The sequence below is a fragment of the Podarcis pityusensis genome (assembly GCF_964106645.2).
Source record: "Podarcis pityusensis genome assembly, chromosome: 3".
Lineage (NCBI taxonomy): Eukaryota > Metazoa > Chordata > Lepidosauria > Squamata > Lacertidae > Podarcis > Podarcis pityusensis.
This window is the reverse complement of record NC_138026.1, coordinates 24,779,465-24,798,021: the sequence shown is the minus strand read 5'-3', so window position 1 is coordinate 24,798,021 and position 18,557 is coordinate 24,779,465. Positions and strand designations below refer to the sequence as shown.

At 41.9% G+C, this 18,557-nt stretch overlaps 1 long non-coding RNA gene across 1 annotated transcript in view; it reads right to left on the bottom strand.

The window, feature by feature from the left end:
* Positions 1–13,090: 13,090 nt before the first annotated feature.
* The window catches only part of LOC308473745, a 396,145-nt gene continuing 390,678 nt past the window's right edge, over positions 13,091–18,557 (bottom strand). The window contains exon 2 of the long non-coding RNA XR_013984275.1: positions 13,091–13,805. This is a non-coding gene — a long non-coding RNA (uncharacterized lncRNA). The remainder of the gene's footprint in view (positions 13,806–18,557) is intronic.

Genomic DNA, 18,557 nt, shown 5'->3' with positions numbered 1-18,557 from the left:
CTGTCATTGTCCAGGAGAGGTTGTAGATCTCTGATGATGCGTTGTACTGTTTTAACTTGGGAGCTGTATGTGATGACTAGAGGTGTTCTGTTATTTTCTTTTTTGGGTCTGTCTTGCAGCAAGTTCTCTCTGGGTATAAGTCTGGCTCTGTTGATCTGTTGTCTAACTTCATCTGCTGGGTATTTTAGTTCTGAAAAGGTTTGCTGTAGATCTCTTAGGTGAGAGTCTCTGTCTGTAGAATTGGAACAGATGCGGCTGTAACGTAGTGCCTGGCTATATACAATGGACTGTTTGGTATGTTTGGGATGGTAGCTAGAGGCATGTAGATATGTTTGTCGGTCAGTTGGTTTACGGTATAAGGTGGTGTCCATGCGCCCATCCTGTATTTTTATAGTAGTGTCCAAAAAATGTATTTCTTGCATAGATTGATTCATTGTAAGGTTGATTGTGGGGTGAAAATCATTAAATTTCTGGTGAAAGGTGTCCAGGGTCTGTTGACCATGTGTCCAGATGATAAAAATATCGTCAATGTATCGCAGATACAAGAGAGGTTTGAGTGGGTAGGAGTTTAGGAAACGTTGTTCTAAATCTGCCATGAAGATGTTGGCATACTGTGGGGCCATGCGGGTGCCCATTGCTGTGCCGCTGATCTGAAGGAACAGGTCATCACCGAATTTGAAGTTGTTGTGGGTAAGGACAAATTGGCAGAGTTTGGTGGCAAGGTCCGCTGTGGTTTTATCTGAAATGGTGTTCCTTATAGCTTGTAAACCATCGTTGTGTGGGATGTTGGTATACAGAGATTCCACATCCATAGTAGCTAGTATAGTATTGTTGGGAAGATTATTTAAAGATTGTATTTTCCTCAGAAAATCTGTGGTGTCACGTACATAGCTGGGAGCACTGATGGCATATGGTTTCAGAACAGAGTCCATATAACCGGAGACACCCACTGTAATAGTGCCAATACCTGAAATGATGGGGCGTCCTGGATTTCCTGGTTTGTGTATTTTAGGTAGAAGATAGAAAGTTCCTGGTCGAGGTTCTGTTGGTGTGTTGGTGAGGATCTGTTCTTGGATGTGTGGGGGTAGCTCCTTAACAATCTTGTTCAGTTCTTTCTTGTATTCTTGTGTGGGGTCTGAGTCCAATTTTGTGTAAAAGGCGGTATTGGAAAGTTGTCTGTGAGCCTCCTGAATGTAGTCAGTTTTGTTCATGATGACGACAGCTCCACCTTTGTCTGCTTCTTTAATTATAATGTCTGGGTTGTTTCTGAGATTATCTATGGCTCTCCTTTCAGCATGGTTTAGATTTTGTTGTAAGCGATGGTGTTTTCTGGTCACATCTGTTTGGATTCTGTGGCGGAAGCAGTCAATGTACAAGTCCAGTGTGGTATTGCGTCCATCAGGAGGGGTCCATGTGGAGTCCCTTTTTGTGTAACACTTTTTCGGAGGTAGTTGGTGGTCAGTGTTCTGTTGGGAGGGTGGTTGTTGTTCTCCAGTGGGTTGAGAGGTGTTGTGTTGTGAAGTTGTTGTTTGTTCTGATTGGTCTTGTTGTTGTGTGTGTTGAAAATACTCCTTCAGGCGTAAACGGCGGAAAAATGCTTCCAAGTCCCCGTAGAACTGAATCATGTGTGGGGATTTGGCAGGGCAGAATGACAGTCCACGTGAAAGGACTGATTCCTCGGCTGGGCTGAGTGCTTGCTGTGAGAGATTGACAATATTGCTGATCTTGTTTTGATTAGTAGCCTGTAGGTTGGAAAGGTTAGAGAGTTTCTTGTTTTTCTGTTTTTTCAGTAGCTCCAGTTGAGAGTGGTAAATGTTTTGTTTTTCCTTTTGGAACTCTTGCCAAGCTTGGTGGTTCCTGATAGAGTTGTCTAATACAAGGAGTTCCTCCTTTATTAGCTTCTGTTTAGAGTAGAGAACGCTGATCAGATGTTTGAGCAGCTTCTTAGAGAAAGTGTTGCATAGTTTTCTTGCATATTCAGTGGGATACGTGGATTGTAGAGGGTTCTTAATTCTAAGACCCTTGGGTATAATGTCCAGGTTCTTGCATTTAGTAAGAAAGAAGATATCAGTCTGTACCTGTGCAAGTTTCTTGGTGAGGTTGATGGACTTCCAACCTACAGGCTACTAATCAAAACAAGATCAGCAATATTGTCAATCTCTCACAGCAAGCACTCAGCCCAGCCGAGGAATCAGTCCTTTCACGTGGACTGTCATTCTGCCCTGCCAAATCCCCACACATGATTCAGTTCTACGGGGACTTGGAAGCATTTTTCCGCCGTTTACGCCTGAAGGAGTATTTTCAACACACACAACAACAAGACCAATCAGAACAAACAACAACTTCACAACACAACACCTCTCAACCCACTGGAGAACAACAACCACCCTCCCAACAGAACACTGACCACCAACTACCTCCGAAAAAGTGTTACACAAAAAGGGACTCCACATGGACCCCTCCTGATGGACGCAATACCACACTGGACTTGTACATTGACTGCTTCCGCCACAGAATCCAAACAGATGTGACCAGAAAACACCATCGCTTACAACAAAATCTAAACCATGCTGAAAGGAGAGCCATAGATAATCTCAGAAACAACCCAGACATTATAATTAAAGAAGCAGACAAAGGTGGAGCTGTCGTCATCATGAACAAAACTGACTACATTCAGGAGGCTCACAGACAACTTTCCAATACCGCCTTTTACACAAAATTGGACTCAGACCCCACACAAGAATACAAGAAAGAACTGAACAAGATTGTTAAGGAGCTACCCCCACACATCCAAGAACAGATCCTCACCAACACACCAACAGAACCTCGACCAGGAACTTTCTATCTTCTACCTAAAATACACAAACCAGGAAATCCAGGACGCCCCATCATTTCAGGTATTGGCACTATTACAGTGGGTGTCTCCGGTTATATGGACTCTGTTCTGAAACCATATGCCATCAGTGCTCCCAGCTATGAACGTGACACCACAGATTTTCTGAGGAAAATACAATCTTTAAATAATCTTCCCAACAATACTATACTAGCTACTATGGATGTGGAATCTCTGTATACCAACATCCCACACAACGATGGTTTACAAGCTATAAGGAACACCATTTCAGATAAAACCACAGCGGACCTTGCCACCAAACTCTGCCAATTTGTCCTTACCCACAACAACTTCAAATTCGGTGATGACCTGTTCCTTCAGATCAGCGGCACAGCAATGGGCACCCGCATGGCCCCACAGTATGCCAACATCTTCATGGCAGATTTAGAACAACGTTTCCTAAACTCCTACCCACTCAAACCTCTCTTGTATCTGCGATACATTGACGATATTTTTATCATCTGGACACATGGTCAACAGACCCTGGACACCTTTCACCAGAAATTTAATGATTTTCACCCCACAATCAACCTTACAATGAATCAATCTATGCAAGAAATACATTTTTTGGACACTACTATAAAAATACAGGATGGGCGCATGGACACCACCTTATACCGTAAACCAACTGACCGACAAACATATCTACATGCCTCTAGCTACCATCCCAAACATACCAAACAGTCCATTGTATATAGCCAGGCACTACGTTACAGCCGCATCTGTTCCAATTCTACAGACAGAGACTCTCACCTAAGAGATCTACAGCAAACCTTTTCAGAACTAAAATACCCAGCAGATGAAGTTAGACAACAGATCAACAGAGCCAGACTTATACCCAGAGAGAACTTGCTGCAAGACAGACCCAAAAAAGAAAATAACAGAACACCTCTAGTCATCACATACAGCTCCCAAGTTAAAACAGTACAACGCATCATCAGAGATCTACAACCTCTCCTGGACAATGACAGTTCTCTTTCTGAAGCTCTGGGAGGAAGACCTTTCATTGCCTACAGACAGCCACCCAATCTTAAACAACTCCTAACCCACAATAATACTACAACCAGACTTAACACGGACACTGGCACCAGAGCCTGCAATAAACCCAGATGCCAACTTTGCTGCCACATACACCCGGACAACACCATTACTGGCCCCAACAACATCACACATACCATCTCGGGACTATTCAATTGCTCATCATCTAACATTGTGTATGGCATCAAATGCCAACAGTGTCCTTCAGCTCTCTATATTGGACAAACAGGCCAAACCTTACGCCAAAGAATAAATGGACATAAATCTGACATCAAGAATCACAAAACAGAGAAACCAGTAGGAGAACACTTTAATCTCCCAGGACATTCTATACAAGATCTCAAAGTAGCTGTTTTACTACAAAGGAATTTCAGAAATAGACTGGAAAGAGAAGCTGCTGAATTGCAACTCATTACCAAACTTAAAACCATGGAGAAACCTGGTTTGAACAAAGACATTGGATTCTTATCCCATTATACATGACTAAGCCATTTCTCACCTTCTCACCCCTTGCCTTTTCCTGTAAGACCCATTACAGTCGTTAAGAGTCGTCAGCAGGCTCATCCCAGCTATCTGCCAATCTCCCATTCCCACCACCCTTCTGAGTAATACCCCTCCCCACCTTCTCACTATATAGAAGGATCTGGCAACTTCTGTTTCAGTGTATCTGAAGAAGTGTGCTTGCACACGAAAGCTCATACCAAGAACTAACTTAGTTGGTCTTAAAGGTGCTACTGGAAGGATTTTTTTTCTTTTGACTATGGCAGACCAACACGGCTACCTATCTGTATCAGGTTAAGAACTTTGCTTCAGGATGAGAACAGAAATCATGCTCCGGCGGAGCGACGGTAGACGGAGGCCCCATTAGATAAAGTGGTGCTTCAGGTTAAGAACAGTTTCACGTTAAGAACGGACCTCCAAAACGAATTAAGTACTTAACCCGAGGTACCACTGTACTGCTTAAGCAATACACCAATCCCTTCTACCAAGGAAAGACATTTGTTTTGCTGGCACTACTTTGCTGCTGAAAATAAACTAGCTAGTGTACAATCTTCTCAAAACTAACCCATGTTCTAACTCCGACTAAGTTCAATGAGATAATCAAACACATGTGGTCGATTGTGTCCAAGACAAGCAAACAAAGTAGGTTGATATCCAGTTAAATCTTTCTCAGATTAGACCCACTGAAATAAATAGATTTAAGTCCATTAGGTATTGCCACAGTGGATACTTTATCCAGTGAAACAAATGGCTGTGAGGCAAGAGCTTATCTCCATTATTTTTCAAAGGGGAATGCATCCCACTAGAACACATGTGCATATACTGTGGGCACAACCAAAATAGTTTTTAAAAACATTTTTTTTTGTAGGATCTGGCAGGTTTTACCTTTGCTCTTCGTTTTAAGTTAGTTTAGGGAAGTTCTGTCAACTGGAACAACCGGAGGGCAAATAATTGAAAAGGTTGTATATATGGACACAATATGGTTTCATTTATGACAAAAGGAAGAGCTCTGAACATTCATTTCAGATGTCAAAGTGAATTTGTGTGTGCCTATTAACCTACTGCTGGAAGGAACACTATTCTTAGCCTCTTTGCTCAGCTAATGCATTCCCAGGATTCCGTCTTATTTGCTCAACAAAGCATTACTATTATATAAAAGCCCAGCCAGTGCAAGTGTCAACAATAACTCTCAAAATTCTTAGCGTTTAGCACGGTGAACAAAAATGCAATACTTGACTCAGCCAGGTATTCAACAGCATATTTAATTTTCATTACGAGTTTTTTCTTAGTAAATGTATATTTAAAAATTAACAGTATTAGCAGTATTAAAATTCTTGGTCAAGAGCACAGAAGAAAAAATATTAAAGTGAAATAATGCAAAGCTGGATATTCAAACAGCACAAAGTAGGTGGGTTTTTTTGTAAAAAAAATGTCATCTCACTGGTTCCCCCAAATGCCTGTGAAATAATAGTGCTAAAGAACTTTCCATTTTCCTTTGTTTGACTTTATAAAAAACCTGTACAGCTGCACAGGAATATCACTGATGTCATTGATGGGGCTGGATTAGGGTGAACAAAATGATGCTTAATTTAGACAAGACAGAGATGCTCCTGGTCTGTTGGAAGGCAGCTCAGGAAATGGGAATACGCCCTGTGCTGGATAGGTTTACATTCCTGTTCAAGACTCAGGCCCATAGTTTGTGTGTATTCCTGGAGTCTATGTTGAACCTGGATGCCCGGGTTTTGGTGGTGGCCAGGAGCATGCCATTATGGCTCATGCGCCAACTGTGCCTTTTCCTTGAGATGTGTGGTATCTGATCATAGTGATGTATGCCTTAGCTACATCCCAGTTTGACTATTGCAACACACTCTGCCTTTGAAATGTGTTTGGAAGCTTCAGCTGGCCCAGAATGCTGCAGCCAGACTATGGCCAGTTATAGGGAGCATGTTAGTCCCCTGGTGAAAAAACTTTGCCGGCTACCCATCCATTTTGTGCACAATTCCAGGTGCTGATTATGGCCTATAAGGCCCAATATGACTGGGCGCAGGCCTCCTGGAAGTTCATATCTCCCTATACCTATATCTGGTATAAGAGCTGGTATATCTGGTGAGCACCTTCTCTCAGTCCCATCAACATCAGCAACATGGTTGATGGTGAAACAAGAGACAGCCATTTGTGTAGCTGTATTGAGGAATTTCCTCCCATGAGAGGTTAAATTGGCTCCTGTTATGTTCTCCTTCCCAAGGCAGGCTAAGACCTTCCTATTCAGACTGACCATTGAAAACTATGGCACAGATGATGCTGGCCTCTTGGTGGTTGTCACATACCATCCAACATTTCTCCGATGAAAATAGGGACATCCCACTCCATAATGATAGTTTTACTAGTTATACCCCACACATCTTACTGGGTTGCCCCAGCCACTCTGGGCAGCTTCCAACATATATAAAAACATAATAAAACATTAAACATTAAAAAAACCCCACTCCCTATATAGAATTGCCTTCAGGTGGCTCAGGGATTGGATAACTCCATACCCTCCAACATTTATCCAATGAAAATAGGGACATCCTAAGGAAAAATGGGACATTTCGGGATCAAATCAGAAACTGGGACAGCTTCTCTAAATCAGGGATGTCACTACAAAATAGGGACACTTGGAGGGTCTGCTGTCAGGGCAAACAATACGTTAATGCTAGTTTTAAATGTGTTTTAATGTTGCTTTTAGCTAGAATGTGTTTCTTACTTTGTATTTTATAATGACACTTTTAAAGGTAAGCTGCCTTGAATCCCAACTTGGAAGAAAAGAAGGATACAGAGACAGTAAAAATAAATTTTAAAAATGGTGACTTCATTGGTGGCATGCAACAGTGCCCCCTCATGCCTAATTTTTTTTTAGTGGGCCTCAGGCTCTGTAAGGGATTAATTTTGTTTATCCCATAAAAATATTAGTTTCTGACAGCTGAGAAACATGCTGAGATGGTACTGTGTGGGAATATTAATCCTTAAAATAGGCTTCCACAGGTTCCCATGGTGAGACCTGCTGTAGGGAGTATCCGCTAATCTTAGAGCTATCTGTGTTGCTTGCTTGCCATATATTAATTAGTCCTTTGCTCTGGCAGGAAAGCATTATCAGGGCCACTGATATATAAACCTAAATAACCAGGGTGGTCTGCGTAACTCTGATAGCATGTAAGTCCTGGAAATACTTACCCTGGTTGAACTGTGCATCCCTAAAGACACATGTTCTGTGCCCTGGCTGTTAGCAGTTACATCCGTTGCCAGGGTTGGCAGGGTTCCTGGTAATCAAAGGAAGGGACATAAGCTGTTTGTCTTTGCTTTGGTCTGTTCTTTCCTGCCCCGTCTTCTCAATAAAACCTGGTTTATTAAAGAGCAAACCCGTGTGCTTTGCTGCTCTTTCCACATTCAGAAAGAATCTCTGCCCCCTGATAGAACAATAATAGAACATTTTTGGAGAGTTCAAATTCATACATCAGCGTAAGCGTATGAGTGCTTTTTTGCAATAAAAAAGGTAGCAGGAGCAGCTTGTATTGCTGCATTTGGAGCTAAGTGGTTTGATCTGATGGTGGCTTGAGCTCTCCTGAGGCATTCTGAAAGTGAGTTTTCCAGCATACGAGATAACAAAGCTCAGTATTGTTTACAATGACTAGCAACAGCTCTCCAGCATCTCCTAGTCCTACATGGAGATGCTGAAGACTGAACCAGATATCTTCTACTACTGAGCTACAGCCCTGTGAGCATGCTCGTTCTGCTGCCTCATCACCCTCATGCTCATCAGAAAGGGACATGCTTCCTGCTGTTAGGGATAGCCTGCTGTTGGCTTCAGATCAGATTAGTTACTGGTTCGTCTCAAGCAGGCCATCTCAAAGGCTTCTTCACCTGCTTATCTCCATCAGCTCCACAACAAGTGCACCCTCAAGACAAGCAACTACTTGGAGGGGTGCAGAAGGAGAGCAATCTCAAGTCACATGACGTCTTATAACAATACTGCTGCGTCTTCATCTCTCTGCATTGGGTCAGGTCATGGTTGACACCCCCCCCCCAGTGATGGCCTGGGATTCGGACTTGGATGCTGAACCTGAGGGATCCCAGCCTGCACAGGATTCCCCGCCTCCAGAACCAGCTGAGCCCGGGCTGGGGCATGAGCCTGAAGGGTCCTCACCTGTGCTGGATCCTCAGGTGCAGGCATCAACTGAGTCTGCTCTGGCTCCTGAGGTGATGGAGGACCCATTGCCTGCAGGTGCTCCACTCTCAGCCCCATCAGAGGAAGCTGAGGTTGCCTCTGCGTCCGGTAACCCTCCAGCCTCTTCTGAGCTGCAGAGTCACCAGAGGATCGGGGCTGCAATATGCCTCGGGGCAGATAAAAGCCGGCCAGCCCCAGTCCCAAGTTGTGGGAACAACATTGTTGGTTGCTAGTTCCTGTCTGAATCCTGTCCTGCTTTCCTGCCTGAGCTCCTGATCCGCCCTGGCTCCCTGCTTGCATGCCTGACCCTGACTTCACCCGACTCCCTGCCCTGCACCCAGCTTCAGCTACTACAGACTGCCTCCATGTTGCACCTTTGACCACGGACCGGACTTGGACCTCGCCCCTCAGGTAACCCATGGGGACCCCCCCATGTGTTGGGGTGGAGTGTGTGTTGTTGCATATTGGGGCTGTGCCTGCTGCATTGTGTATCTGTAACATATTGGGACATATTTATTGTATTTTTGTTGTTGTTGTTGTTGTTACACAAATGCTTTGTAAATGTTAATACCCTGAAGTTCAAATATGGGCACCCTTCTTTTTTGTAATTTAAGCCACCCACATACGAATGGAGTAACAAGGGAAGCTGATTCCCGACATGTCCTTCAAAAGGAGATCAGTTTTCAGAACTTTGTGGTGTTCAGTGTGAACATTCAGCAATATTTATATTCATAGGAATACATTCGCAACGCAGTAAAACTATACACTTCAAGGTTATCTAGTATCAATTATAGATGCCAGTTGTAGCTTAGAAAACAGACTTCAAAGAATAACTCAAAAGGATGACTGGTTTTGGCTCTCTTATTGATCTTTCTTCCCATTAGCATTCACCATTCCATTATAAAGATTATAGGTTTTTATCCATAGCAGTAAGTAATGTCTTGGTATTATATTTCTGGCTATTTCAATCTTAGAACACTGACTTTGATCCTTGATCTCTCTACCTAAAAACTTTCTTATGAACAAACAACCATCTTCACATATTATTTGGAAATAATTTTAACTCCCACCAATTCACAAGGCCTTTCTTCCTAATCATATGGACATTATCAGGCTAGATTTAAAGTTTAATCCTATACATGTCTTCTTGGAAGTAAGTACTCTTGATATCAATGTAGCTTGATCCCAAGTAAGTGAGTATAGGATTACAGGTTTATGCACTTTTAACTACCATTAATTTACTTGGGAAGCAGCTGGTATACTTAACATTGTTTTGCGTAGAGTTGCCATATTTCAAAATACTGAAATATGATTGGGTTGCCATATTTCATATTTTTGAGCTTTTTTGAGTTTTTGAGCTATTTTTAAAGACATTCGCCAAAATCTACACTTACGACATGTGTTGCCATAGGTCCAGATTTCCCCGGACATTCCAGAGATTTCCACCCGAACACTGTTTCCGACGGCCAAAACCCAGTTATGTCCCAGAAATTCTGGCAACCCTAGTTTTGCAGCAAAAGGAATAGAACTTGAAAAATGCTTGGTGTTATTGTACCTAAGTACCAGAGTGGATGGGACACGGGTGGCGCTGTGGGTTAAACCACAGAGCCTAGGACTTGCCGATCAGAAGGTCGGTGGTTCAAATCCCTGCGATGGGGTGAGCTCCCGTTGCTCGGTCCCTGCTCCTGCCAATCTAGCAGTTCTAAAGCACGCCAGTGCAAGTAGATAAATAGGTACCGCTCAGGCGGGAAGGTAAACAGGGTTTCTGTGTGCTGCTTTGGTTCGCCAGAAGTGGCTTTGTCATGCTGGCCACATTACCCAGAAGCTGTATGCCAGCTCCCTCGGTCAATAAAGCAAGATGAGCGCCTCAACCCTAGAGTCGGTCACGACTGGACCTAATGGTCAGGGGTCCCTTTACCTTTACCTTACCAGAGTGGATACATGACCAAATGCTGCAGAATTCCTGACAATAGGGCCCCGAGGGGTATGAGGAATAGGATAAGCCTGTTGGCAAGGAGGGACTGAGTATTTTATTGGAAGACATTCCCAGCGCCCTACCCCACTGGTGTCAGACATCCCAGCAGAGGAAGGAGAGGTGACTAAACCAGCCCACAGCCCTCTCCCTGAAAGGGAGATTCCCCCACCAATTGGAGAAGTTTGTTAACATGAGTCAGACAGTTAGCTGGCTAAGCAGACTTCCGGCTCCTTCTCCCAAGGGCACACTATTGGAAGTTCCATTGTGAGCAGACCCAGCCAAGTCACAGAGGTGCCTACTGGCTTGCCCAGCCCCATCGCATGAGATGAGAAACCCACAAATTACTGCACCCCTTCTTCCAAAGATACCTAGCTTTTCAGTGGGGACTATTTGAATTCCATTCTTCCATGACTTTATTGTTCTGTGGGTTTGCTCTGCCATGCATTTGCCTCATCCTTAACACTCCTTCAATAGGATAATTTTAAAAAACCAAAACATTCTGGAATTGATTTGTGCAGAGTTTCCTATACCTTTCACACATTTGTGTCTTTTTTAAAACCTCTGTTTTACCAATCTGCACATCTGCATTAATGGAACACAACACTCATTTTAATGGTTTTCCTTCGGTTCTCCTAACTGGTCCATTTAGTGAGATCTTCCTTATGAATGACTGTTCTGTGAAAGTGGATAATCTGTTGGCCATGTTCTTTATACTACAATTTGCAGCGAGTCCAGAGAGATGGTGATTCTTCCTTTATTGGACCCGGAAGAGCCACTGATACTCTGATATGTTTTGATGACTATTCATGCTACCAAAAACGATATCTCATTTCCTTTATCTTCGATACAAATTAGGAGGGGATGGTAAAGTAAGAACTCCTTTGGATACTTGTGGCTGTTTGTCTAATATTTATATGTTTTCTGCTCTGTTGGTGGTGTCTGTGTACATAGTAAATTCAGTCCTTTGTTCCAATGTACCGCATTGCCCCAAATATAAGCCACACTTTTCCCCCAAATTCTGACCGTGAAAAGTTAAAGTATGGCTTAAATTCACAACCTTACAAAAATTGGCTTTTACGATATCGCTGCTGAAACAGACATATGGTAAAATGGAACAGGTGTGAATGCCTGCGGAATTTTAAGGCAGTGGCTTATATTCATTTTTTTTCCTCCCCCCCCCCCTTGAATTTTAAAGGTGCTGCTTATATTAGGGTGCGTCTTATATTTGGGTCAATACGGTATTTTGCACAGTGTTTGCTGATGGACGAGAGGACATGTGCGAATCAGCAAAAGCACTACCCCAAAACAATAATTGTGCAATTAATTGTATGATCACATCATGATGGCTTTTTTGTTTTATTTTATTAATAAGCTCATGTACACACATTGGTAAAAGTAGATTGAAGGGGAGGGCATCAAAGAAGTGAAAGAAGCAGCAAACTGGATATTTAAAATATTTAAAATAAAAATAAAAAGAAGACAATGAAGGATTCATAATAAATCGGCTACATTCTAGAAACAAGACCAGGTTTAAATTTTGAGATCTAAATGAATGGAGAAATTCTAATGAAGAGAAATTCAGAAGCATCCTGATCTTTAAGGTGTGTGCATGTCACAGCAATATTTTCCCAGAGATGGAAGGGCAAAGAGTTACCTAGGAAGTAGATGGACTCATAGACTTCAAACAGAGTTGGAAGTAACCCTGAGAATCATGTAGTCCAACGTCGTGCAATGCAGGAATATGCAGCTGTCCCATATGGGGATCAAAGCTGCAACCTTGGCATTATCAGCATCAGGCTCTAACCAACTGAGCTATCTATATCAAGTAAGACCTTTTAGTCCATCAGGTTCAACATAGTCTACACTGAGTGGCAGTCGGTTTCCAGAGTTTCAGGCAAGGAACATTCCCAGGACTCATCTACTGTACATATGAGGTGGAAATGAAAGGATGGAATCCTGAGATGATTGACTGAACTCTCTCTCTCTCTCTCTATACTGCAAATAGGGGCATGGGTGGCTGTGGGTTAAACCAAAGAGCCTAGGACTTGCTGATCACAAGGTCGGCGGTTCGAATCCCTGCGATGGGGTGAGCTCCCATTGCTTGGTCCCTGCTCCTGCCAACCTAGCAGTTTGAAAGCACGTCAAAGTGCAAGTAGATAAATAGGTACCACTCCGGTGGGAAGGTAAACGGCGTTTCCGTGCACTGCTCTGGTTCACCAGAAGCGGCTTAGTCATGCTGGCCACATGACCCGGAAGCTGTACGCCGGCTCCCTCGGCCAATAAAGCGAGATGAGCGCCGCAACCCCAGAGTCGGTCACGACTGGACCTAATGGTCAGAGGTCCCTTTACCTTTTTTATACTGCAAATGGTACCTCTTTCGTCAACCCTGCTCCTTATGTTAAAACACAGAGCTAGAATGGCAGAAAATTGACTAGATTTGACTAGAATTTTTTTCCTGCTGTGCTAGTTTTTGTTTTAGTTATTTGAGGGAGTCTGCCCCTGCCTCACAGCATTCAAAAATTATATCTATGCCACTTGAGACTATAGGTAGTGGAGAGTCTACTGTACTAGTTTGTGATTCTACTGCTTCATTTTGCTGGGTGTGCAGAGTAGACCAAGAAACGGCATACATAATCTTGCACAAAATGTGTGTATGCCTAAATTTCTTTGAAATTAATCAGGCTGGATTCCAGTCTTGAAGAATTGGGCAGTGGATTTCTTCTCGCACACAGGAGGGAGGCTTTCCAAATTTCACAAGAGCGATTGCCAATTTCTCAGAAGGAAACAATATTTTATTTATCCCATTCATCAAATTCCACAGCTTCTGCACAATGCAACTGACTTAAACAATAATAAGCAGATTCTATATTTAATATAGCTTTTATTAGCTTTGTCCAGTATAGGCAGATAGCTTTAGTAAGTATATTATTTGCTATTAATCGAGTGCCTCATACTTGTAATTCATTTTATATCGTTTGTGGTTTCTGAAGAAACATTCTTTACTGCCCAGTGCAGAAGGCTCTTGCGAAGGAAGTACAATGATCTGTCAGAATTTAGATGACATTTTTATTATAGACATGTCAGGATTGTAATATCTGCTTTTGCAGACTATCATTGTATTGCCAAACACACCTGCTGCTCATAGATACTTGTTTACACTGAAGGAGATAAGGCAAAAGGAAATATTTCAGAACCTGCAACAAAGCAGAACAACAGTAATAGAAAGATTGCCTGTGTTATTGAAAAAAGCAGCTCAGGTCATCCAGATGAATCCGTATTATATCTTCACTTGACAAAAAGGAAAAAAATTGCACAAACCCCCGCCATTGGTATCTGATAGATATAATATCCATTTTAACAACATAAACATTCATGAAATAGGATAACAGTATTCTGTGATAGGTTTGAAGTCCAACAAAATCAAAATGTAACTTGAGTACAGATGTATTTGCTACATATGACCAGGCAGGAGATTTTTATTTATGGCTTCAATAATATCATATATATCGCAACCCAACTCAAAATAGAAAATCCTTCTAATGAAAAGCAAGTGATTGTTAGGGCTTTCAAAAGTGACTGGTCTAAGAGAAGGTATTAAAATGAAAACTCATTACTAGAGATCCTGGACAATGATGTTTTAAGACAAAGCTTTCAGGAGTGAAAGTTTATTAGGACTAAGAAATGCACTAATGAATGGCTTTGTAAGAAAGCATATGAAAAACAAATAACAGTAGTATTTTCCCAGTGCTAAATAAGCCACAAGTCTTTATTAGACTCTGAGTTTTGAATAACTGCTGCAAAATAAATTGGCTACACTGTAGTTGGGGGAATGATGCCAGAATCAGGTGACCTCAGCCAGCCTGCCCCTGCCTGCCACCTTATTTAAACAACCAGTCCAAACAACTGTCTGTCAGCTTCGTCCTCATTATTCTCAATGTTGCCCTTGCAAAACTGTCTGTCATTGCCTCTGGCTCCACCTACTGTTGGCTTCCTTGCTGTGGGATATTGGCACCCAAAATGCATAAGTAAAGGGTTAATGCTTGAAAGGGCTGTAGGACCCTGTGATGTCATGCATTCTGTGGCAGTTATTTCAGTTGGGTCAGTTATTAACCGTCTTGTGAGTCTTAACAGTTAGAGGAGCAAATATGTTGCGTTGTGCTGGTGTCTGCCTCAGAGTCAGGGACTGGATCTACACTGATCTGTAAAAACGCTTTAAAAAGTCAATTTTCCACTGATGACAGATCGCTGCTATATAGTGCCCTCTGGTGTCACATGTTTATAAAGCATTGTGAACGTCTTAACTGACCAGTGTAGATGAGTTCACAGCGTATCAGTCAGTCTGTAAATGTTAGTTTATAATAGGATACCTGGATAGCTCAGTTGGTTAGGGTGTGGCGCTTACAACACAAGGGTTGCAGGTTCGATCCTCATAAGGGACTGCTGTATATTCCTGCTTTGTAGGGGGTTGGACTAGATGATCCTCAGGGTCCCTTCCAGTTCTGTGTGAAGTGCGCTGAATACTCTAAAGGACTGTCTATGTGAAGCTTAATCTATGTAAGATGCTTTAGCAACTAAAAGAAATATCCACCTGCATTGTATATATATTTAATCTGCAACTGCAAGCACACTAAGTAAAAGTTATATGTTCTTTAAACGAGAGTGTCTTGTGTAATTTTTACGGGAGGAAAAAGAGAACTAAAGGGTCAAACGACCCAGGACTGTCTTCCACATACAGTGGTACCTCAGGTTAAGTACTTAATTCGTTCTGGAGGTCCGTACTTAACCTGAAACTGTTCTTAACCTGAAGCACCACTTTAGCTAATGGGGCCTCCTGCTGCTGCCGCGCCGCCGGTGCACAATTTCTGTTCTCATCCTGAAGCAAAGTTCTTAACCTGAAGCACTATTTCTGGGTTAGCGGAGTCTGTAACCTGAGGCGTATGTAACCTGAAATGTATGTAACCGAGGTACCACTGTACTCTGCAAATGTCTAATTCACCACACTTTCTTTCGCTCCACCAGTCCCAATAAACACCAGCCTTCAACGCCTGTTACTGACATAGAAAGCTCTTCTTTTGGTACTTATTTTGTGTTGCAGCAGCTAACTAAACTGAGCATATAAAAAGGCAAAGAGATTTTTATATACAGACTGTCTCATTAATATCAGACAAGACCTAATGAAAGTATCACCAAAGCTGTATTCCCTAATGTCAGACAAAATTATAGCCATGATACAGACGTCATGCCTTGCCGCTACGCCTACTGCACTGTGCCTTCCCACATTTTAAAACTAGATTAGAGGAATAAACACGAATTAAAATATTGATGAGAAACATATTTGCATAATGCGCTGCTTAAAGGTATCAGTCTGGAAATATAATGGACTGTTAGAACTTTATGTGGAATTAAAGCATGGGCTTAAACACCATATCCTGGCCATTTGAACATTAGGGAGGGAGGGATTAAAAGTAATTTGGAGTGCCAAATTACCGGCACATTAGCTTTCAAATATGTGTATGAGACTCTTAATCTAAGGGTGGTGGGTTCAAGCCTCACACTGGGCAAAAGATTCCTGCATTGCAAGGGCTTTGACTAGTTGACCCTCATGGTGCCTGTTATGATTATTGTATTATTATGCTATCTATTATTATGCTATGTATTATGCTCCTATTATCATGCTCCATAAATTACGTTCTTAATGTTGTACGTTGCCCTGAGATATTTAGATAAAGGGCGGTATTGAATAAACAAACAAAATAAATAATTAAGCAAAAAGAACTGCCAGAGAGTAGACTTGTTCTTTGCTGAAGTCACAGGGAAGCAGATTTCCTCTAAACATTAGGAGAAAGTTCCTAACAGTGAAAGCTGATCAACAGTGGAGCAGATTGCCTTGGTAAGTGGCAGGCTCTTCTTTTGAGAGGTATTTAAGCAAGGGCTAGGTAGCCATCCGTAGGGGAAGCTGCAGTTGGGTTTTCCATTGCAGATCCTACACTGAGCAAGGTGTTAGACTAGATTCCCCATAAGGGTCTTTCTAACTCATTGACTGTGCCTGGACAAGCCTGGGACTTTACACATAGGAGGTGGGTATTCTATCACTAAACTCCTCTATCTTAACTTAATGATGACAACATATTTGCATCATCAAAATGACTCAAGGGAACTGTCCAAATGCTGAATTGCAGCTGCTGTAGTCATTTAGACAAAACAGAGTGTGAGGATGCATTACCTGCCTACTAATTTCTGAGGGAAAGGAAAGTACTATGCTCCCTTGCTAATCCAAAAACCATCAAGAGTTCTGAAACTGGGATTGGGTGGGGGTAGAAGCACTACAGCATAGACCAGAAATACAACTGGGCTGTCACATTAATTACATGCAAGAAAGCAGATGCAAAAATTAGGCAGCTGTTGTCGAGTACTTTTTGTTGGTCCTTTTACAAGCATATTCAGTAATTTATACTTGTAATACTTAGGGTTCAATTTCTTTTAAAAGAGAGGCATTTTTAAAAGGGTATGAACACCCAAAATTTTCATTGAAATCAAACAGAAATGCATGTATACGTAATTCTTAGAGTTAGTGGTTAATGAAGCTGGACTGAGCCCCTTAAGACTAATGAAATAAATGTATGAAATTCCATGTACTTGGGGAAGTATTATTTTTAACATTGTTTTTAATTTGCTTAATGGTGTTCTTTTTATAGGCAGCCAAATTGCCTCCATTTCTAATGACTTTCTAATACACAAAGACTAATTGTATTCAGTTATGCAATTAAGCTAAAATATGGTTGTAATATTCGTATTATAGTAATTGTTATTAGTATATATGGAATTTGAACTTGTTTATTACCATGGAGAAGAGCTTTTAAAATATGAAAATGTTACATTAAAAAAAGAAAAAGGAAAGAACTTTTTACTGTTTCATTGAAAGAGCTAATTATAATAAAAACAGAATCACTACACCAGTAAAAGTTTGCTTTAGATAGCTTATTTTAAATTAAATATTAATACATCGATTTGCATATTTACGGAGAGAGAGAAAAGCAATCAGTGGTATGTTACATATTATAAAGGGAATATACTTTTAAAAACAAACATTAGCTCTTCTGCCAGACAGCAATAAAAAGCCATGTTTAAATTACACATGTTGAGATCCAAATATCTTGGTGTTATACAGAATACAGGGCATGTATAAATTAGATCTTTGGAGATAGATATTATTTGAACAACGTATTCTTTCAATCTATCTATGCCATATCTAAATCACTGTATTTGAAGTTCCAGCTACAAAAGTGTTTTGCTACGTGTTGGAGATCTTACCTTGCAAGTCAAATGTTTTACCACTCGGAATTGTTTGCGAGAGAATTTCTGCCCTAGCTCCCACTCTCAGACACTGAATTCTTGACTCAAGTATTCCTTTGCTGCACAGACAACGATCCCCCTTTCAATTGTGTTTCACAGCAGCCTGCCTGCTGCTTGGTCAACCCTGGGTTGAGGAATGCCCCCTGACATGCACCAAGTGGGACAATCGCGCCAAGGCTGCCAGTCAGAAGGGGTGCTATGGACCATAGAACCCCTCCATATGGGCTCCCTGACTGCAGTACTCATTCCCAGACCTATTTAATAGGGTCCCTAAATGGCTAAGGATCCAACCCAACCCCTTTTCTATCAAAATTGTGACATTTGCTATGAAGGAGGCAAAAACCTGCAGACGGGGCAATTTGTCTGTAGGAAAAAATCCTCCCTGGGCCCAAATATGGTGACGAACTATTCAATAGCAAGGTCCTTACATTGACCTGCCTGCAGGACCACATATGAACAGGATGGGAAGATGGGGAATCCCACATCGTCTGAGCAGGTGGAGCCCAGGTATGGCTTCAGCTTTATAGGAACTGGGCAGACCTGGTCTCAGCATCACCTGCCCACCCTGCCATCTTCTGATTGGCTTGTTTAAA